This window comes from Petromyzon marinus, unplaced genomic scaffold (genome assembly GCF_048934315.1).
Source record: "Petromyzon marinus isolate PM22_M1 ecotype Great Lakes invasive population unplaced genomic scaffold, UKy_Petmar_22M1.pri1.0 PM_G_Scaffold_25, whole genome shotgun sequence".
NCBI lineage: Eukaryota > Metazoa > Chordata > Hyperoartia > Petromyzontiformes > Petromyzontidae > Petromyzon > Petromyzon marinus.
In genome coordinates, this window is record NW_027422817.1 from 927,895 (window position 1) to 945,858 (window position 17,964).

Consider the following 17,964-nt stretch of genomic DNA (forward strand, 5'->3'; position numbering starts at 1 on the left):
ACGCGGCCACACGGACTGGTTAGGTGTGTGTGGTGTGTGTGTGGTGCGTGTGTATGTGTGGTGCATGTGTGTGGGTGTGTGTGGTGCGTGTGTGTGGGTGTGTGAGGGGTGTGGGTGTGTATGTGTGGTGCGTGTGTGTGGGGTGTGTGGGTGTGTATGTGTGTGCGTGTGTGTGGTGCGTGTGTGTGTGTGGTGCGTGTGTGTGTGGGTGTGTGGTGCGTGTGTGTGGGTGTGTGTGTGGTGCGTGTGTGTGGTGTGTGTGTGGTGCGTGTGTGTGGTGTGTGTGTGCGTGTGTGTGGGTGTGTGAGGGGTGTGGGTGTGTGTGTGGTGCGTGTGTGGTGCGTGTGTGTGTGTGGTGCGTGTGTGTGGGGTGTGTGTGGTGCGTGTGTGTGGGTGTGTATGTGTGTGCGTGCGTTCCTGTAACGTTATGAAAATGGCCGTGACGTGACAGTAACTGACGTGGATTCTACCCAGGGGGGGAATTTACAGCAACCCCATTGAGACATCTGAAGCAAAATGAATGCTCTACTCCTACCCCTATCTCTACACACACATACACACAGACACACACAGAGACAGACACACAGACACACACAGACACACAGACAGACACACAGACACACACAGACAGGCATACAGACACACACACAGACACATACTACCCCTGTCTTCCTCCCCGTGTCTCTCTCTCTCTGTGTCTCTCTCTCACTGTGTCTCCCCGTGTCTCTCTCCCCATGTCTCTGTGTCTCTGTCCCCGTGTCTCTCTCCCCGTGTCTCCCCATATCTCCTTGTCTCTCTCTCCCCGTGTCTCTCTCTCTCCCCGTGTCTCCCTCTCCCCGTGTCTACCTCTCCCCATGTCTGCTTGCCCGTGTCTCTCTCCCCGGGTCTCTGTCTACGTGAGGTGAGGCTGTATACATCGCACGAAGGCCGTTTCGCTATGGACCCACGCCTTGTGCACCACCCCTGGCACGGAGCAGGTGACCAGACCTCCCCTCCTGTCCAGCGTCCGCAGGCCAAACAGATCCTGGACGTAGACCTGGAAGAGGGGGGCACAGGTAAAGGTACCCCAGGTAGTGTAAGCAGGCCACCAGCGGCAAGTGCCGCTTGGGAGATATGCACACAAGATACATTATACGCAGATGCGTACACACGGACACACACAACACATGGAGACACACACAGATACACACATTATATACAGATACACACATACACGCAAGATACATTATATGCAGATGCGTAGACACGGACACACAGATACAAAGACACATACAGACACACAGATACAAACAGATATATTATATATACAGATACATACACACATACATACACACAGGTACACACAAAGATAAAAGACAAAGATCCCCCATATAGCCTTAACAGACTGTAGGGGCAAGTGCTGTTAGCGAGCACCTATGAAGGCCGAAACGGTACACGGGGTGGGTGGCCAGCACCACGCCCGACCGCCTTTGTCTCCCTAGTGGCAATGTTTACACACCGCACCAGGTACTCATTTCAGGCTGAGTCGATCTAGGGGAAGCCCAGGACCGGTTCAGATAATCGACACTGGTGTTGGTTGTGAGCGAGAATCGAACCCGGGTCGCCAGGTTCATAGCGCAGCATAGCGCTAACCGCTACACTATCGCTCCCCACACAGGTACACACATACACACACAGACACACATATACAGCGACACACAGATATATTATATACAGACACATACACACAGATACAGATACACGAAGATACAGAGTTAGTGAGTGTGTGAGTGGGTCTGCGAGTGTGTGAGTGAGTGTATGAGTGTGTAAGTGTGTGTGTATGTCTGGCAAATCAACCCCTTACCTCCTCGTGGTGCCGGACGGGCAACGCTGCCAATTCCGATTGGCTCCTCCCCTCATGGCATTTGTGACCACCACAGCGGCCAAATGGGGGCTCTGGATGGATGCGAGGGGCTAGTAACCCCTCCACCTTCAATTAATTACCATTAAACCACGGGGGATTTATTTATTTATGTGCCTATTTATTTATTTATTAATTAGCTTGTGCCGGAGGCCCCGGGTGGACAAGCGTCTATGACATCTCCTGGCCAAACCCCATTTGGCTGAGCCAGGAGATTGAATATTTACCCTCAGGGCTCCTCTAGAAACAACAAAAAGCCACTACGTGTGGCCACATGGAATGTTCGAACGCTCACTGCAGATGAGAGGCTGCCACTCCTCTGTCGGGAGCTGGACCGGTACCGTCTGGATCTCTGTGGTATTCAGGAGGTCCGGTGGACCAGCTCTGGCTCATGCCACCATGAAGGGTGGACAGTCCTCTACTCGGGGCAGGAGACTGCCAAACAACAGGTTGTGGCTCTTCTTCTGAATAAAAGAATGAAGGGGGCGTGGGAGCGTGGCGGTGAGGTTTGGGAACCTGTAAGCCCCAGGCTACTTTCGGCTCGCCTTCCCATCAACCAGAGTTGGTCGTGATTACTTATGCCCCCACTGAAGACGAACATCCGTGGAGGGATGCAGGCAAGGCCGATGAGTCAGATGCCTTCTATGACCTCCTGTCACAGGTGCTAGCTAAAGTGGCCCCTCGGGATAGAGTCATCTTGTTGGGAAACTTAAATGACCGAGTTGGTCATGATGCTGGCACCTGGTCTGGAGTGATTGGAAGGTATGGGCCAGATCAGCTCAATAACAACGGCAGGAGGCTGATAGTTTTTTGGTGCAGCCCATGGTCTTGTAATTACCAACACGCTGTTCCGGCATCGGCGCATCCACACAACATCATGGATGCATGCCGGGTCCAAGCAAGAACATCTGCTGGACTACATCGTGACGGAACAGCAGATGCGGGCCCATGTCCTTTACACCAGGACCTACCGTGGAGCTGATCTGCCCACTGACCATCGACTTGTCATCTGTAAGATGTGCCTGCCATTCTTCCACTCTAGTGGTGGGGGTACACCCAGGACCCCATTCAAACCCTTAGTGGCATGGTCTCAGCTAGTTGTTGAAAGTTGAAAGCAAGAATTTCATCATCGCTTGAGGCTGGGGTTGGCATCGTTCCCCACTCCTCCTGATGTCGAGGGTAAATGGGCGAGGTTTAGAACTGTGACTCATGAGGCTGCAATGGCTGCTTTGGGTACACGGTCCAGACCTCCCCAGAGACCCTGGCTGACAGAGGAGGTGTTCAAGCTGGCTGAGAAAAAGCGACAGGCCCACTCTCATCGGCTACAGCATCCCACGTCGGAGAATGAGGAGGCTTACCGCAGCCTTTGCTCAGAGGTTCGGAGAGCCATGAGGCGCTGCAAGGATGGGTGGTGGTCGCGGGTTGCTGAGGAGATGAGTCTGCCTCAGTGGCCCGCGATCACAAATCTCTCTTTAATTCCATCAAAAAGTAACCTGCAGAGCCACACCTATTACCATCAGAGGAAAGAACAGTGATCCAATCTCCGACCCCCAGGAATAGGTTTGCAGATTTCATGAGCATTGCTGTGAGGTCCTGGGGGAGGGGACATCCCTCAGCCAGGATAATACCATGGGACAAAGTGGGCATGACCCAGCCAAGGCTGCGGTGCCTCAAATATCGGAAGAAGTCACCCCCTGTGAGTGGCTGTCTGAGGTGCCATCTGTTCAGGAAGTACTGAAGGCGATCCAGAGTCTAAGACCAGGAAAGGCACTGGGCAGAGATGATCTCCCAAGCGAAATGCTGAGGGAGGGTGGCGTTTGTGCAAAGACTGCCCTACATGACATCATAACAACAGTCTGGACCACTGGACGGGTTCCGCAGGACTGGAAGGATGCCCTGGTGGTCCCCCTCTTTAAGGTTTAACAGCAGAGGTCTCACTCCAAATCAGTCGAGCGGCATTATCTTTTCATCGGTTGCGTAACGCTGTGTAGAAGCTACTTGGTCTGTCGCTCCGCACGAAGCTTCAGGTCTTCTCGGCCAGAGTCATTCCCTCCCTTCTCTACGCTTGCGAAACGTGGAACCCCCTAATGGAACATCTTCACCGGTTAGAAACATTTATGCTGGCCTGCCTACGATCCATCCTGGGTTTAACCAGGCTGGATTGTGTGAGGAGCTCACAAATCCTTGAAAGAGCTGGGCAAGGTCCCATCAGTGAGCTCCTCCGGCAGGCAAGGCTGCGTTGGTTGGGTCATGTAGCCCGCATGCCCAGCCACCGCATGCCGAAACAGCTTTTGTTCGGCCGGATAAAGGGGGCTAAACGGGCGCGGGACGGGCTAGAGAAGAGATGGAGTGATGTGGTACATGAGGACGTGGAGCTGAGTGGACTTGCCAATGACTGGTACCAGCGGTGTGAAGATCGGCCTCTGTGGAGGAGGCTCGTGAAGGACGCTACTGGGCAGTTGGAGGCAGTCGCCCTCCAACAACAACGTAGGGGAGAGGAGCGACGCTCACAACAACGAGCGGAGTGCCGGGTGGCAAAAGCACAGCAAGTTGGCACAGTAGGGGGCACAGGTGGTGCATCAGCCAGTCATCTCAGTCAGTCGACCCGTGGCAACTGGGTCTGCCCCGTGACCTCCTGCCAGCAGGCGTTCGACACTTCACGTGGCCTCAAGGTGCACATAGCCTGGCATAAGTGTCGTGGTGACGTCACTGCCACTTAGTGGCAAATGGCGGTTGTTGTTGTTGTGTAAGTGTGTGTGTATGAGTGTATGAGTGTGTGTGTATGTAATGGCGAATGGCGGTTGTTGTTGTGTATGTAAGTGTGTGTGTGAGTCTCTTACAGGCTAATTGACCATGTCGATAACTGTAGAAGCGTTGCTGTCAAACTCCAACCCCGCTCTGTGACGTTACTACTCAGCATCACCTCATCGGCGTGAAACGCCAGGGGGAGGTGTCCCTCGCTAGTGACGTCATGTCACCAAGGTATTCACCCCACCCCGTCTACCGCGCCCTTGAGCGTGACGTCACCTCTGCCTGGGTCACTTCCGTTATCTGTTCAAGTACACTCCTTATTTGGGCAAAGCTATGCCCGGTGACTGGCGGCTCATTAACATAATATATTCGTGAAGACCGTCGCGAGTTTATTTGCGAAGGGTTTGAGCACCCACGCCCCATCCCTCCACGTATGGGCCGGGCTCATTAACATAATTTATTTAAATTAGGTCCGACTCGTTGCGGGAGGGGAGTGTCTTGTACCACGCAAGTGACGTCATCTACTGCTGCCGCGTGACGTCACGAGGTAGCAGGAATTTGCTGCTCCGCGCGTGAACTGAAATCCGAGGTGAGAAATTCTCACCGCGGTTGTGGTGGTGGTGGTTGTTGTTGTTTACAGAGGTAGAGCCTCGCTCTCTCTCGTAGGGATGTCAGTTGAGTAGCAGCGAGCATGGGAATCGATGTCCAGGTTGGAACTTTACAACGCGGGGCCTAGCCACGCGGGGCCCTGCCTCCTTTCCTCGCCTGATTGCGTTTACTTTAATTATCTCGCTTAAGTTTAATTTGTCTTCACCCGGCTCGCCACTTTGTAACTTTGTTTTATTGTAAATATTCACGCAGTTTTGATTTTCGTTCTTTTGTTACCAGGCCAAGCCCGCTTGAGCTGCTATACCGCTCTTGTTATCAGAAGCGACCTGCCCACAACAACACAAGGTGAGGCTTTGTCAACGTGTGTGAATGTTTTGACTTAAAACTTTGGTGACTGCAGGAATTGATATTCTTGGTTCTTTCGGTAAAGTCACGTAGATAGAAAATTAAATAAAAATAGCAATACAATAAATAAATAATTGTAAATAAAGCAAAAAAACTCACGTCATTTTGATCGCAACACAAATGGTCTTTATTTAATGTAATTGTATTATCTGTTATTGTTATTTTCTATCTACGTAACTTTACTGAAAGAAACAAGAATACGTGTGTCAATGTCTATCGGTCAAAGACACTCAGCGGAGAGACGCGCAAACTCCAAATATACAGCAGGTGTCAGGGTCGGGATCGAACCCACGACTTCCTGTAAACCAGGTGAGGTAGTTAACATCTCACCACGGAGAGAGATACGCAAACTCCAGTTAGCCTCGGCGATGTTCGTTGATCCTCAATTAATTACTTGGTGTAGTGAGGAAGCATTAATGCTGAGCAGATGAAGGTGGCCAGGCATGATTCTAGACACGCCACCGCCTGTTTACCCAGTGACAGTGTACAGTTTGTGTTTGCAGTAACGTCTATTAACTCTGTTGAACACGGAGGTTTTATCATAACAGTAGTTTATTTTTGTTTTCCTCTGGAACTCTTCATAATAATGGAAACAGGAGGTGAACACAGCACACACATTCAGCTGAAGTGGGAACTGTTCATCCCAGCATTCAAGGACATCTGAGCCTGGATTCACACCTCTAAGTTGCGATTGAACGTTAATTTATGCATTTCTGCCTAACACAAATAGTATTGTTTTCAACACCCTTTGCTATGTCAGCTGCATTTAGCTCTCATAAATATTCCTTTTGTAGCCAGACAGCTGAAATTGTGTGCTCGGAGTTTTTGGTGAACATTCATTTTGAAGATACGAGGGCTTCCAGGCATGTTTATAAGCATTTGCCCTCTCATTGTGTGCCATAACAGCCCGTGTGATGAATTTGGGACACTTTTCCACTATATCATGAATATGTGAATAAGTATAGACGTGTAAGTCACGTGTTACTGTGTGTATATGCTTTCCTCTGTGCATCGATACTGAAGTGTAGATAGTGTGGATATTATTTTTTTCTGTCTGCAGCTGACGCTTCCTCTGCAGAATTGGTCTGATGGAGCAAATGCACTCAGCGCAGCTCGGTAGGGCAAGTCAGCAATGCGACCGGTGTGCATACAGCATGGACCGGACTGGAAATTTGACAGCACCAGAGAACACACACGGGAGAGAAACCCTTCAAGTGCACTGTGTGTGGGAAGGCGTTTTCAACATTCATCTACTCTTGTAGCACACCAGAGAACACACACGGGAGAGAAACCCTTCAAGTGCAGTGTGTGCATGAAGGCGTTTTCACATTCATCTACTCTTGTAGCACACCAGAGAACACACACGGGAGAGAAACCCTTCAAGTGCAGTGTATGCATGAAGGCGTTTCCACGTTCATCTCTTCTTGTAGAACACCAGAGAACACACACGGGGGAGAAACCCTTCAAGTGCAGTATGTGCGTGAAGGCGTTTGCACATTCATCTACTCTTGTAGTACACCAGAGAACACACACAGGAGAGAAACCCTTCAGGTGCACTCCGTGCGGGATAACGTTTGCACAGCAACAACAACTTCAAGTACACCAGAGAACACAGAAGCATCAGAAGATCCACAAGGAGTGGAGTCTGAAATCAGCTTGTGAAAGTCAAAGTGCCACCATGAGCCCATCCCTCATGAAACAAGAACCGGAAGAAAATCCCAGCTTGGACACTTTTAAAGGTATCGGGGTGAAACATGAAGAGGTGATGGTGAAATGTGAAGAAGTGAAGAGCAAAGGAGTGAAGGTGAAATGTGAAGATGAAGATTCAACTCCAAAATGGGACCTTCACATCGACAGAGGCAACGTGAAGCAGGAGGAGATTTCTGACTGTGAGGCAGAGCGAGGCAACTCCCAGCAGTTTGTGGAAGTGGAGGTGTGGGTGGACTTCCTCCGAGACAATCCAAAGTCAAGTGGAGACCCGGTAGATGTGTAAACTTTGCGTTTTAATAATTGTGTTTTTTTATTTTATTTTGGGCACCATTATAATATATGCCACAGGACCCGCACGAGCTTAATCCGGGATACCGTTCCAGTGCCCAACCAGGCTGTTGAAAACACCGTGAGTGGATATTCTTAGCTCTTTCGGTAAAGTCACGTTGAAGGGAAACAAAATAATAAAATATATATAACAATAAAAATTCTCATAACGTTTCGACCATAACACAAACGGTCGTCATCAGGTGTGTCGAAACGTCGTGAGAATTTTTATTTTTTATATATATTTATTTTATTGTTTCCCTTCAACATGACTTTACCGGAAGAGCTAAGAATATGAATTACTGCAATCACAAAAGCTTTAAATCAAAATTTAACCGCGAGTAGAGTTGAGGGTGACGGTGGAGGGCGCGAAGGGGGCGAGTGATGCCGATGGGCGGCGAGGGGGTCATCCGAGAGGATGCCCAGTGGGGAGATCAAGCAATGAAATCGCTCCACGTGTCAGGCGCTGGGTGGATCACCGCACAGCGGCATCGTGGGAGGTGGCGAAACGTCGTGAGAATTTTAATTTTTTATATATATTTATTTTATTGTTTCCCTTCAACATGACTTTACCGGAAGAGCTAAGAATATGAATTACTGCAATCACAAAAGCTTTAAATCAAAATTTAACCGCGAGTAGAATTGAGGGTGACGGTGGAGGGCGCGAAGGGGGCGAGTGATGCCGATGGGCGGCGAGGGGGTCATCCGAGAGGATGCCCAGTGGAGAGATCAAGCAATGAAATCGCTCCACGTGTCAGGCGCTGGGTGGATCACCGCACAGCGGCATCGTGGGAGGTGGCGACGGCACGGGGGAGGTCTCTACCCGCTAGTGGATTGACCGTGGCTGATGGTGACGACGACGACGGTGGATGTTGCTCACTCAACTCTGCGACGTACGAAACGCCGGAGACGCACGGCGATGTGCGGGGTGTTCAGCGGCACGGTGGAGCCGATGGCCTCCTTGCAGCCGCTGTACAGTTGACGCACGACGTGGAGCAGGGCAGGGAGCACGCTGTCCACTATGTCCTGGCAGCTGTCGCTCAGCTCACCCATAGCCTGCAGTAGAGCAGGTAGCACGCTGTCCACTATGTCCTCACTGTGGCTACTGCACAGCTGACCCATAGCCTGCAGTAGGGCAGGGAGCACGCTGTCCACTATGTCCTCACTGTGGCTACTGCACAGCTGACCCATAACCTGCACTAGGGCAGGGAGCACGCTGTACACAATGTCCTCACTGGCTACTGCATAGCTGACCCATAGCCTGCAGTAGGGCAGGGAGCGAGCTGTCCACTATGTCCTCACTGTGGCTACTGCACAGCTGACCCATAGCCTGCACTAGGGCAGGGAGCACGCTGTCCACAATGTCCTCACTGTGGCTGCTGCACAGCTGACCCGCAGCGTGCAGGAGAGGAGTCGTCGCGCTGTCCATGAGCCAGGACATCCCGGGGGGCCAGGCTGGGCCATCCCTCTCCTATCCGTCTGCGTGGCCGCAGGTGAACATCGGTCCCCAGGTGGCGACCGCTGCCGGTGGAGAGACGTCCTTCACGAGTCCCGAGTAGTTGTTGATCGTGGTGGTGGTGGTGGCGTTGGAGCCGTTGATGTTCGAATCCCCACGCCGAGATCCTCCGAGGAGTTCCACCATCGGCTGCGTGAGCAGCAGAACCACAGTGAGCACAGCCGTGAAGATCGCCACGCTGGTGGTGGTGGTGGTGGCGAAGTTCTCCGCAGACCTCGAAGTGGAGGAGCAGCGTGGGGCGAGGTGGTTGCCTCTCCCGGAGCCGACTGCACTCTGGTCGCTCCAATAGATGCACCTTAGTCACAGGCCTTTAATGACAAGAATGTGAAGTTGAACACTCAGTTGCTTGGTGCAACCTGCATGGTGAGAGCGGCCAGTCTTTGTGGACCTGTGGGTTGGGTAGATCTCGAACCAGGAGCGAGAGCCAATAAGCTCCCAAGCATTCACTAGGTTTTAATAATTCCATTCTAGATTTGAAGCTTTCGTGACTGCAAGGATCCATACTCTTTGGTTCTATTCGGTAAAGTCACGTAGGTAAAAAGATAAAATAACAAAAATCACGACGTTTCAGCCACAACACAAGTGGCCTTCATCATGACAGCACGGTCCCTTCACCTGATGAAGGCCACTTGTGTTGTGGCCGAAACGTCGTGATTTTTGTTATTTAATAATTCCATTTATATGGTGCTTGCTTAATCGCCTCTGGCAATTCGGAGTTTTGTATCTCGTCTCAAACACACGAAGAGCATCCCCAAGTAGCAGCTGCCCCTGTGTGGCACAGGGTGGTGGCCCTGCACCGGCCTGCATGTGGACAAGAGCCTGTCACTAGGAGGCGATGGTTGATGTGTCATCTCAGTTGTGTAGTTTGTAGGTAATGTTTAGAATTTGATCAATTTTGACCCAGACGCCAGCATGCAACGGCCTACTCGTTTTGAATGGCGCAATAGTACGTTGTACATACACTGTTAAGCAGACGGTGCGTATTTTTAAAACTAGCTTCTTGTTAATGCGATGTAACGTGATGCAGTATATTTCAGTGCAGTAATTCAATTTTGTTAATATGCCTGTCAATAATTTAGAATTAATACTTGTCTGATTGTGTGCGTACATGTAACATTTGATCTGTAATGGTCAAACATTGAATACGTGATGTTAGGACAAAGTGTGTGTGTGTGTGTTTGGAAGTAACCTGTACAGATAACTCAGGTGAGACTCATTGTTCTTGTGATACAGGTCAAAGGGTATTTTTGTTTTTTCGATTTAAAGCTTTTGAATGTTACTGGGGTAGCCAGGTGTGCCTGTCGGATTTTAACCTTGAACCTCTGCAACAAATAGAGAATGTGCTACCACATTCTTGGTTCTGTCGGTAAAGTCACGTAAATTGAAACAAAAAAAACAAGAAAATTGGAAAATAATAAATTGATGAAAAGATGCCCATTGGTCGACTGAGATGACTGTGCCCCCCACAGTGTACACACACACACACACAGTGTACACACACACAGTGTACACACACACATTGTGTACACACACACAGTGTACACACACAGTGTACACACACACACACAGTGTACACACACAGTGTGTGCTTACACAGTGTACACACACACTGTGTACGTGTACACACACACTGTGTACACACACTGAGGGCACCCCAATGGGCTCCCCCCTATCTCCGGTTATAGCTAACATTTTCATGGAGAAATTTGAGACTGACGCCATCCAGACTGCCACTCTGCGTCCCAACCTTATGGAAGAGGTACGTGGATGACACTTTTGTCATCTGGCCACATGGCCAGCCTGCTCTAGACCAATTCTTCGACCACATCAATTTCATACACCCAGCCATCAGATTTACCATGGAAGTCGAAAAAGATGGCAAGCTACCTGTTTTGGATGTCCTAATTAAAAAAAGACCTGATGGTTCAATGAGCCACTCTGTCTACAGGAAAGCTACCCATACGGATGCTTATCTGAAACCGGATTCCCACCACCATCCATCACAGAAGAATTCTCTCATCAAGACTCTGTATCATAGAGCCCAATGCATATCCGACCAGGAACACATAGGCAGTGAACTCAAGCAAGTACACCAAGCTCTTAAGGCTAATGGTTACTCCGACTATACAATCCGCAAAGCTATCACTCAAACCATGAAGAAGGACCCTCTTGAGGAACCTTTCAAAACCATCACTTTACCCTACATTGCGGGGATCACAAAAAATATCTCCAAAATCTTGAATAAACACAGTAGATCCAGGTCCGTTTCAACACATTAAATAAAATCCGTGATCTGGTTCCGTCTGTAAAAGATGTGATTCCGGACATACAATACCCTGGTGTCTACAAACTAAGGTGCCTCTGTGGTAGTAGTTACATTGGAGAAACCAAACGCCATGTCTCGGACCGCATTCGTGAACACAAAGCAGACCTTAAACACGGTAGGACCAACACCTCGGCCGTGGCAGATCATTGCTATAATTCAGTAGGCTCACATGACATTGACTTTTCCAAGACAGAGGTTCTTTGTAAGCCATCTGGCTACCATGAGAGATTCGTTCATGAGGCTATCCACATATACAAGCACAGAGACAATTTCAATCGAGAAGATGGATTCTGGCTTAGCAATCATTGGAAAGATTTGATAAACCATTTCAGGTCTTAATTGATTGTTCACGCTTACAGTGGCTTTCAGACAGCATACATTAAATTTTTCGTCTCCCCCCTCCTCTTTTCAGAACATAGATGGACTAGTCCTTCTAAATAAACTGCCAAATCGCTGCGCGTGTCGCTGACGGTTTTTATAAATAAATAAACCGTTTAAAAATATATAAATTTATGCAAACCGACACACCTAATGACGACCGTTTGTGTTATGGTCGAAACGTGAGAATTTTTATTTTATATATATATTATTATTTTATTGTTTCCCTTTAACGTGACTTTACCGAAAGGACTAAGAATATGTACACACACTGTACACACACACACAGTGTGTACGTGTACACACACAGTGCACACACACAGCGTGTACGTACACAGTGTGTACACACAGTGTGTACACAATAATTTCAGTTTATATATTTTGGTATACCCCTGTGAGCCATTCGGCTCGAATCAAGTGCAACCACAACAAACACGAATAAGAAAACATCTTAAAGTGATTATGTGACTGTGCAAACAGAAAATACAGGAAAAAATATCAAAATATTCCTGAAATAGCACCGTACACCACCACTGTGTGCAAAAATCCCAGTGGGATGCAAGTCAAATAACAACAACCACAAGACAACTAAGATTAAGGCCATCAGTCTAACTCCGTACTACAATAAACAAAAACATGGCCAAAACAAAAAAACTTTCGAAATCACCAAAATAAAAGCCATAAATCCAATGTAACTGAGTAGCAGCGAGCATGGGAATCGATGTCCAGGTTGGAACTTTACAACGCGGGGCCTAGCCACGCGGGGCCTTGCCTCCTGCCCTCGCCTGATTGTGTTTGCTTCAATTATCTCGCTTAGTTGAGCAATCTTTGTAAGAAAGTAATCTACCAGGCTATGCGTTTATTGTGTGTTGACCGACTCTCTGTGTTTCATTGCATTACATTTAAAAAATGTACTCAGTTTGTTTGATTAAGTATGCTTTTTATTTAAAGCTTTCTTGACTGCAGGGATTTATATTCTTGGTTCTTTCGGTAAAGTCACCACCACGTAGAAGGGAAACAATAAAATAATAAAAATATAAAACAATAAAATTCTCACGACGTTTCGACTGCAACACAAGCAATCATCATCAGGTGTGAAAACCATCAGCAAGAACATTTTCTTGTTGTGGTTTCTTGCTGTGGTTTTCACACCTGATGATGATTGCTTCTTGTGTTGCAGTCGAAACGTCGTGAGAATTTTATTGTTTTATATTTTTATTATTTTATTGTTTCCCTTCTACGTGGTGACTTTACCGAAAGAACCAATAATATAAGTGTGCTTTCTCTCTCTCTGCGTGTCCTCGTGTTATTATTATTTCCTGCAGTCACCAAAGTTCCAAATCTCTCATTGACACAAGGCTGTAATTATGTCATAATAATTATAATATATTATAATAATTATAATATATTGTGGGGGGACATATCCCCCCACAATAATCAAATATGCTCAAAATGTCCCCCCCAATATATTGCTATAAAGTATTTTTTAAAAATAATAATTGCTATGCTATGTTAATAAAAACAATTTCGCTAAACCTTGGCCACAAAATGTGGACTTGTCTTCATATAACAATGCGTAGATTTGTGTTTGTATGATTGCGTTGTACTTTATGAATCCCTAATCTCTGCCATTACATACTATGAAACAAGAAAAGTAAAAAAATAAACAACAGAGCAATGTAATACAATACATTATTATACATGATTGTATCAAATAATACAAATTCCATCCAATGTGTTAGTGAAATTTTTCAATATTTTAGGTAATGTCAGGAAATTAGTTTTCAAATTTAGATTTTTCTTTTTTTCCTGTAGGGGGACCCCAGACCCCCTGGTAGATTTGGTCCCCCCCAATGTTGACTCCATGGCTACGGCCTTGCATTGACTCGCGGATTTCTCTACACCCCCTCCCCTCTCTCTCTCTGCCCCCCTCTCTCTCTATTTAAGGCCTCGACACAGAGGCGTTGTTTCTCTGTGCCTACAGTGAGGGAAAAAAGTATTTGATCCCCTGCTGATTTTGTACGTTTGCCCACTGACAAGGAAATGATCAGGAAGGGAATAATGATGTGGCGAGCTGAAAATAGTCACGTTCACTTAGAAATTCCAGACAGCGTTAGCTGTGCAAATTTTCACGACGCCAGAGCTCAGCGTTGGAGAGGTTTTTGCTGCTTCGCACAAACAAACAGATGGAATGTTCTGCTTCATATATAAGATAGCAGTTCTACCCGTTCTTCGCACGGAGGATATGTATTGAACTCTGAGAAGCCAATGGCTTCATCGGCCAGGAGCGAAGCGCCACCTAAAATCTCCCGGCACGCTGTTAACAGCTCTAAGCATTGCAGAGCGCTTAACTCAGAGGTGTTGCGGGTTGATGCCAGACACTTCATGGTCATTCCCCCCCCCACCCAAAAAATACAAAAGACTATTTTTATAGTTTTTTACATTGTGTACAGTATGGAACATATACCCACATGCCAAATTTCAAGTGTGTGGCACGTTGGGAAGTATGCTAAACATTTCGAACAGACACACGTATCCACACATTTCCCTTTCAAATATATTGATAAATCAGCATTTTGCGACCCCCACTGCCACCGTGTGGCATATTATTACGTGCCAGGGACTCTATGAGAGGACAACAGTCCGAGTCCATAATTGGCAATAAGTAACGGCAAAGCGACTCACAGAATTTTGCGCAGTTGCGTATACAGTACACGACTTCCCTGAAGGCAAACACCTTCAGCGAGCGCAATGCCGATCACACGCGTGAATAAAAAGCAAGGGACAAGTCCTTACTAAAAACTCCTTACTAACAACTCCTTACTAACAACTCCTTACTTACTAACAACTCCTTACTAACAAATCCTTACTAACAACTCCTTACTACAACTCCTTACTAACAACTCCTTACTTACTAACAACTCCTTACTAACAACTCCTTACTTACTAACAACTGCTATCATTTCATTGCTGGAGGGGTTGCCCCCCCTACCTGAAAATCCAGGCTCCGCCTCTGAGTGTGTGACAGTGTCAAGTTTGTGTTTGCAGTAAAGTCTATTAACTCTATTGAGCACGGAGGTTATATCAAAACAATAGTTTAGTTTTGTTTTCCTCTGCAACTCTTTATAAGAATGGAGTCAGGAAGTTAACACAGCACACACATGCGGCTTAAGTCGGATCTGTTCATCCCAGCATTCAAAGACATCTGTGCCTGGCTTCACACCTCTAAGTTGAGATTGAACATTAATTCATGCATTTCTGCATAACACAAATAGTATTATTTTAAACACCCTTTGCTATGTGAGCTGAATTTAGCTTTCATAAATATTCCTTTTGTAGCCAGACAGCTGAAATTGTGTGCTCGGACTTTTTGGTGAACATTCATTTTGAAGATACGAGGGCTTCCAGGCATATTTATGACCATTTGCCCTCTCATTGTGTGCCATAACAGCCCGTGTGATGAATTTGGGACACTTTTCCACTGTATCATGAATATGTGAATAAGTATAGACGTGTAAGTCACGTGTTACTGTGTATATATGCTTTCCTCTGTGCATCGATACTGACGTGTAGATGGTGTGGATATTATTTTTTTCTGTCTGCAGCTGACGCTTCCTCTGACGCTTCCTCTGCAGAATTGGTCTGATGGAGCAAATGCACTCAGCGCAGCTCGGTATGACAAGGCTCCAATGCGACCGGTGTGCATACAGCACGGATCGGACTGGAGATTTCACACGGCATGAGAGAACTCACACAGGAGAGAAACCCTTCAAGTGCAGTGTGTGTGAGAAGGCGTTTGCACGTTCATCTGCTCTTGTAGAACACCAGAGAACACACACGGGAGAGAAACCCTTCAAGTGCAGTGTGTGTGGGAAGGCGTTTGCACATTCATCTACTCTTGTAATACACCAGAGAACACACACGGGAGATAAGCCCTTCAAGTGCAGTGTGTGTGGGAAGGCGTTTGCACATTCATCTGCTCTTGTAATACACCAGAGAACACACACGGGAGAGAAACCCTTCAAGTGCAGTGTGTGTGGGAAGGCGTTTGCACATTCATCTACTCTTGTAATACACCAGAGAAGACACACGGGAGAGAAACCCTTCAAGTGCACTGTGTGTGGGAATGGGTTTGCACAGTCATCTACTCTTGTAGAACACCAGAGAACACACACAGGAGAGAAACCCTTCAAGTGCACTGTGTGTGGGAAGGCGTTTGCACATTCATATACTCTTGTAGAACACCAGAGAACACACAGGAGAGAAACCCTTCAAGTGCAGTGTGTGCGTGAAGACGTTTGCACATTCATATACTCTTGTAACACACCAGAGAACACACACAGGAGAGAAACCCTTCTGGTGCACTCCGTGCGGGAAAGCATTTTCACAGCAACCACATCTTCAAGTACACCAGAAAACACAAAAGCATCAGAAGATCCACAAGGAGTGGAGTCTGAAATCAGCTTGTGAAAGTCAAAGTGCCACAATAAGCCCATCCCTCATGAAACACGAATCGGAAGAAAATAACAGCTTGGACACTTTTAAAGGTATCGAGGTGAAATATGAAGAGGTGATGGTGAAGAGGGAAGAAGTGATGGTGAAGAGCGAAGAAGTGAAGGTAAAATGTGAAGATGAAGATTCAACTCCAAAATGGGACCTTCACATCGATGGAGGCAACGTGAAGCAGGAGGAGAATTCTGACTGTGAGGCAGAGCGAGGCAACTCCCAGCAGTTTGTGGAAGTGGAGGTGTGGGTGGACTTCCTCCGAGACAATACAAAGTCAAGTGGAGACCCGGTAGATGTGTAAGCCAGAGACGATGTCGCTACAATAGATGCACCTTTGTCACAGGCCTTTAATGACAAGAACGTGAAGTTGGACACTCAGTTGCTAGGTTCAACCTGCAGAGTAAGGGCGGCCAGTCTTTGTGGACCTGTGGGTTGGGTAGATCTTTAACCAGGAGCGAGAGACAATAAGCTCCCAAGCATTCACTATGTTATAATAATTGCATTTACATGGTGCTTGCTTAATCGCATCAGCAACTCGGAGTTTTGTGTCGTACCTCGTCTGAAATACTCGAAGAGCATCCCCAAGTAGCAGCTGCCCCTGTGTGGCACAAGGTGGTGACCCTGCATCGGCCTGCATGTGGACAAGAGCCTGTCAGTAGGGGGCGATGATTGCTGTGTCATCCCAGTTGTGTAGTTTGTAGGCAATCTTGATTCGAAGCTTTCGTGACTGCAGGAATCCACACTGTTGAGTTCTTTCGGTAAAGTCACCACGTGGGTAGAAACATAACAGATCACGGCGTTTAGATCACAACACAAGCAATCGTCATCAGGTGGGACAACCACATCAAGAGAAACTGCTGAAGTAGTAGGCGCCTACTCCAGCAGATTCCTCTTATTGCAGCTGTGCTTGTCCCACCTGATGACGATTGCTTGTGTTGCCATCGAAACGCCGTGATCTATTATTTGTAGCGTAATGTTTAGAATTTGCTACATTTTGACCCAGACGCCAGCATGCAACGGCCTACTCGTTTTGAATGACGAAGCAATAGTACGTTGTACATACACTGTTAAGCAGACGGTGCGTATTTGTAAAATAACTTCTTGTTAATACGATGTAACGTGATGCAGTCAATTTCGCTGCAGTAATTCAATGTTGTTAATATGCCCGTCAATGATTTAGAATGAATACTTGTCTGATTGTGCGCGTGCATGTAACATTTTGTCTGAGGGTCAAACATTGAATAAGTGATGTTAGGACAAAGTGTGTGTGTGTGTTTGGAAGTAACCTGTACAGAGAACTCAGGTGAGACTCATTGTTCTTGTGATACAGGTCAAAGGGTACTTTTGTGTTTCACAAAGCGTCTGCCTCTGGAGCAACTCATTGTCTTTGAAATAGGGAGCACGCTCGGATCATTCACCAGTTACAAGGCATACCACTTAAAAGTTACACGTATAGGAGGAGGTACATTCTCTACAACACGAATTGTAGTTTTGTCTTACGTGTTGACGTAGATTTTGTCTAGCTAGGACTATAAA